The 6221-nt window shown below is 29.6% G+C and overlaps 1 protein-coding gene across 1 annotated transcript in view; it reads right to left on the reverse strand.

Annotated features, from left to right (window-relative positions):
- The window catches only part of LOC131849620 (putative transcription factor SOX-15), a 125904-nt gene extending 119959 nt beyond the window's left edge, over positions 1-5945 (reverse strand). Inside the window, exon 1 of the mRNA XM_059199729.1 lies at positions 5598-5945. The gene's annotated coding sequence lies outside the window, so the exon portion shown is untranslated. The remainder of the gene's footprint in view (positions 1-5597) is intronic.
- Between the last annotated feature and the right edge of the window lie 276 nt (positions 5946-6221).

A 6221-nucleotide genomic window follows, 5' to 3' on the forward strand; every position in this document is an offset into this window, starting at 1 on the left:
TTCCTGCTTCATAATTTCATTCAGGCATCAATGTTTCATTTAAAATTATTTTACCGTTATAGCAAAATAATGGTTTTTCTTATTTTTGGAGGCTATTTTTTATTTTTATTAGATTCCTAGTGACGTATAAGCTGACTGACTCACTGTAAGTGGTAATCCTAATAATATTATAAACGCTGAACTTTGTAATGAATGGAATTGATAAAAAAAACGGAATGGCTGAAAAACTTTACACCAACGCAGTTTTAATTAGTTAGCATATATGTACTTACATAAGAATAACGCTACAAAAACGACAAGCCGGTATATTTAAAACTTATCTATTAGACACAAAACTTAAACCTTTCTTAAATTAATTAAACCTCGCTGTAGAGAATTGTTTTTATTTCATTCTCTTAATTGAATTCATCATAAATCCTATTTTTTTTCATATTAATTCTAAATAGATAATCCATATACCTACATATATATATATCTATGGGTATTATGAACAAAGAACAATAAATATTATATTTATGTAAATGGAAAGAAGCTAATCACACATGATTATAAAAAGCAACTGTCTCCTTTACCCTATACATAAATAGAGTGTCATCGTGTCACCACGTAATACCAAATCGTGCGTTGCCATTCCCGAGAAGCAAAATGTCGTGTGATGAAACTTAGTGTAATTTCATTGCTGTACATCATTTCACTCTTCAACCGATCGGTAAAAGTTAATGTAATATTCTAATTAGGTATCACAGGCCAGGAGTATCTACAACACCAGCGAAGTTTAGATATCTTCAAGGTCCTCCAGAGTTCGTAACTTCATCATCTAAGTCCTTAACCAAAATGGTAAAAGTTGAATGTGACCTATTTTAATTAGGTATAAGGCCTTACAGGATTTCGTAACTTCATCATCTAAGTCCTTAACCAAAATGGTAAAAGTTGAATGTAATGTAATAATTAGGTATCACAGAACAGAATTATCTACAACACCAATAGTATTTTAGATCTCTCTCTGTGATCCCGGCCTTTCAGGGTCTAGTATATATTGAGAAATACAAGTGCTGATAATTAATGTACGAAATTTAAATATTAATATAAAATTATTTAATGAAATATTAAAATAATTATAATATAATTATCAATATTAGGATACCCTTACGGGGTGTTGCACGTATGCAACACCCCACCTTTTATTATATAATAAGATCCAAAACTGTACCATGTTGCAAGTATATATAGTAATAATAATAAATTTATTATAATAATAAGTATTTATTATAAATTATTATTATTATGTCAATGAATTATAATAAAGCATTGACTTCTAGTTTTTTCTCCCATAATTTTCCTGGGATTTCACGAGTTACGTAGTAGGCATACGGATTTGCGGTCATCCCACTGTGATAGTGGTTTTCCTTAAAACCACTTTATCTGCACCAAAAGCATAATGGAATCACAGTGACGTCACATTATTTATTACGTCACAATTAAAATCGTGTCGTTAGATTACACTTGGTACTATACTCTTCAGATTGAGGATATTTACTATAAGTACCTACCTATACTTACCTACATCTTTCTTTCTTTCTTACATCTATCTATACATATAAATAAAATTGGAGTGTTTGTCTGTAATATTGAAATAACCGTTTTTTACTACATGGATATGAATATAAATACGGTACAAACACCAAAATAACATTTTTTACAAGTTTTGTCTGTCTGTCTGTCTGTTTGTTCCGGCTAATCTCTAAAATGGCTGGACCGATTTTGACGGGACTTTTTTTGGCAGGTAACTGATGTAAAATGGAGTAAATTAGGCTACTTTTATTTTAGAAAAATAAAGTAATTCCACGCGGACGAAGTCGCGAGTACAGCTAGATGATAATATAGGTATAGAATAAAAAATAAAAAATTATACATGCCATGACATTACTAACTGAAATTAAGTCAACACTATATCTGAACTTCTTGCAAGTGATTATAACTGTGTTAAAATAATCTAAATATATATAACTTAAAGATGACTGACGTAGTGATCTATCAACGCACAGCCCAAACCACTGGACGGATCGGGCTGAAATTTGGCATGTAGGTAGATGTTATGACGTAGGCATCCGCTAAGAAAGGATTTTGATTAATTCTACCCCCAAAGGGATAAAATAGGGGATGAAAGTTTATATGAAACTTTGTCAATTTTAAACCGACCGGGCTGAGACTTTGCATGCATAAAGCTACTATGACGTAGACATCCCGTAAGAAAGGATTTTGATACATTCCACCCCTAAAGGGATAGTTAAAGCTAGTCTTTAAATATAAGTAGAGGATATGTTGTAAATCGCTCAAATTAATAAAATAAGTTTTAATAATTCATCGTCATATAATATTTTAGCAATGGTCATTAAAGAAGATTATTGTGGAACGAAAATTAAAAGGACTTAATACAATTTTAATGTAAGTATACATACATAAGTAATAAATGAACATAATCTTATTAACAAACTGCGCTGCAGCTCGGAAGTTATAGTACATTCAAGAATAAATTGTACTTATGTTAATTAAATAAATAAATAGTTATAAATGACGGCCTCGGTGATTTAGCGGTTTAACACGCCGCCTGATTTCCGATGGTCGCGGATTCGATTCCTCCCACAAACATTTGTATTAATGAATATGATTGTTTGTATCGGTCTGGGTTTTTTCTATGTATAATATGCAGATATGTATTTACGAAAAAAATGTGTATTTGTATCAGTCATCTAGTACCAATAACAAAAGTTTGGCTAGGTTAACTTGGGTCTAGATGGCGTTTTGTCAATTGTCCTGAGATGATTGTTATTATTAAATAAATAATTGTTTCCAAGCGTTAGTGTGATAGTAATAACAGTTTTTTGTAATTTATTCGTTGGAAGAGAATCTGATGAATATGTTACATTCCTCCCTTACCTTGACAACGTATACTGGGTACACCAAGGAGATTGAATATGAAACTTCCTTATTACTCTTTTTAATAATTATAATTAAGGTTTTGTCTAAATATAAACCATGAAGTATGGAAGTCATGACGTTTTAACATACAATTATTATAATTACTCGTTACTTCGTCTGTTTTTTTTTAATAAACAACAGACTATGCTGTCCTAATACAGTCCTCATATCAAATATATGACCTTTTAGTCATAAAAGACTAACAAATGGATTTCCAAACTTATAGGTTTATATATAACTACTCGCCCCGGCTTCCCACGGGTGTACATGTATTATATATATAAACCATCCTCTTGAATCACTCTATCTATTAAAAAACCGCTTCAAAATCCGTTGCGTAGTTGTAAAGATTTAAGCATAGAGACGGACAGACAGCGAGAGCGACTTTGTTTTATACTATGTAGTGATAAGTATTAGGGTGTTTCAAAGTTACTGATCTTTGTAATTAATATGAACATTATTAATACTAGAAACTGAAGATTAGTTGGTGTGACTAAATTACTTAACTAATAAGTACAAGGTACCTACCTACACACATGCACATTTATAACATTAGAACGGATAAAGTAAAGTAAAATCCCCCGCCGTCTCTGTCTGTATGTTTAGTGTATTCCTCAAAAACTACTGAAAGCATTTTCATGCTACTTCATACATCAATAGACACATTTCTGGAGAACGTTTAGGTGTATAATTCGTTAAGATTACGCGTAAATTGATTGAAATACTAACGAAACCAGGGTCGCTAGTACAATTGCATGTAATATATATTTTTAATACTATAATAATTAAAATTCTATAGTTATAGAGATAACAATTTATTTCTATTATTATCGACAAATAATATTTTTACTCTTATGACTGATGTTACTGTGCTTATAAGTACCTACTTACTTATTATCTATTCATTGTAACGAAATTTAAGATATTAATATAGTTGTTTAATTTTCTAAGCTAAGTCTGCATTCCAAATGTCGCAATGTAGTAATACAAACTGACTATTCATAAGTGCATATAATAAGTTATTTGAATAAGTTTATTTATAATATAAACATTCGTCAAACGGCTTTGGTTTCACGTTGGTTTTATTATTATATGGAAAAATATATTACATAAAAGAGAAAACTACAACTACCTACACTGTGCAAAATTTTTAACATTATGATCACGCGCCTTTAACTTAATGCTTAATACGTCACCATTTCTGTATATTTAAAAATATTAATTTGTTCGAAGTTAATATGATTCAATTATATAAGTATTTGTTGTTTTTTTTTGTAGATATTTCCAGGGCCGTAAAATACTTAATAAAAAAAACTGATTATTATTTAGAAAAGGCAAAAGAAACTGTGCCCATACAGCCATGTCTGTTTTTGTTTTTTTATATTCTTAAATTGTTTATTACTTCATTTTATATGTCTAAATTGTTGATTTTATATAATTGTAGAGTGCAGAAAAATATTTTCGAATTTCTAAATAGGACCTGTAGAGAGTGCAGGATATGCTCATCACTATAATAGATATAAAATAGTATTCTTATTAGAAGAATAGTATGCAAAAAAAAGTTTTGACGCTTAAAAAATGTGTTTCAATTATTAAGCAATTATTTATGTTAGTTATAAATTAATGAATATAATATATAGGAAGGTGTTACATATGAATGTGGACATATGAATGTGTGAATCGTAAGGCCGAAAAAGGATTAACTGTTTGAAAGATGATATAGTAAGAAAGGGAGTATAAAGAGATGACTGCGAACAGAGATGAATGGAGGAGACAAATATATTCCTCCGACCTCAAATAAATGGGATAAGGAAGAAGCCGATGATGATGACCTCCTAATAAGGTATAAATATTAATCTTAATCTTAATAATATTATAAACGCGACAGTTTGTGAGTATGGACGGATGTTTGTCACGCAAAAGCTACTCAATGGATTTTTATGAAGCTTATACATCGGAATAAGATATAGGCTATAAATTTCACACGAGTGAGTGCGCGGGCACAGCTAGTAATAAATAAACCTGAATATTCTACTGAATGTTGTATCCTACCTAGTTTAAAGGCAATTCTAAATGTTAGTAGGTACCTAATTCTCTCTAAGTTTATTGAACCGTGGCACCGAGCTCTTCCGTTGTAATATTGTAATAAGGGTGAACAGGTCAACGAATGAAAACTTTTATTTTACAACATGCAAATTGTATGTTTTTTCTTCCATTTTTTAACAATATTTATATTAATCATTCTCTATTATAATTTTTAAGTAATTATTATAATATTAAAAGCATTTGTTGTGTTGTTGTAATAATAATAATTGTGTTGTATTATGTTAAGAATTTCGAAAACGTGTATATCTTAGATAAAATATAGTATATTTCTAAAATATGTAACATTAAATTACTTACATATAATTTTTAAATCTCAGAGAAAGACAGAAAAGTATAACTTAATTTTAGTTTTTTATCTTTCTCTGAGCTCGGAATATATATGTATATCTGATGGGACATATACCTAATAAAACTTTAATTATGATTTATTTATATATATAAACAACTTAATTCATTATTTTAATTTTTTTTTTATTAAATTAGTGTTAATGATAATTAAAATAAATACTCACCTTCCCCTAACAGAGTGGATATAAATTAAACTTATGTCAAATCAACGATCGTTCTTAAACACTAATCACTTAACCGTATAATTAAACACAATTTATTTTTCCAAGTACATCCGTAGGTGAGCGAGTACTCTAAACTTTAACCTTAGGTAACTTGTCACATAAACGATTTATATGCACATTATAAACACCAGTTTTAATTGCACAGCACTGCACAACAGTACAAAGTTTACAGAATATTTTATAATGATTTATATAGTTTACAATAACATATAAATCTTCGAAATATTAAAAACATTCGATAAAAGTTCGTAGTGTAAAGTTGGGGCGCAGACAGTATACACACGCGGTTTAACACGACGACTGGCGGCGTACGCGCAATCAACTCCAGACTGGCCTGAACGCAGGGCTCTCCAACTGTTTCATGTTGCACTTACATTAAACACGAGGAATAAGCTGTGTCATTTACACATATCTTAACATTGAAATGATATTAGCCATTGAAACTTATAATTTTATTTTAAGTGTAATTAAATATGATATAGTATTATATATAGTATTTAGTAGTAATATATAGTATTTCATATATTTATTAAGACTAAGTCTGGACGTTGATCACAATATCAT

This window comes from Achroia grisella, unplaced genomic scaffold (genome assembly GCF_030625045.1).
Source record: "Achroia grisella isolate CSIRO2021 unplaced genomic scaffold, CSIRO_AGI_Agris_v1 utg660, whole genome shotgun sequence".
NCBI classification, from domain to species: Eukaryota; Metazoa; Arthropoda; class Insecta; order Lepidoptera; family Pyralidae; genus Achroia; species Achroia grisella.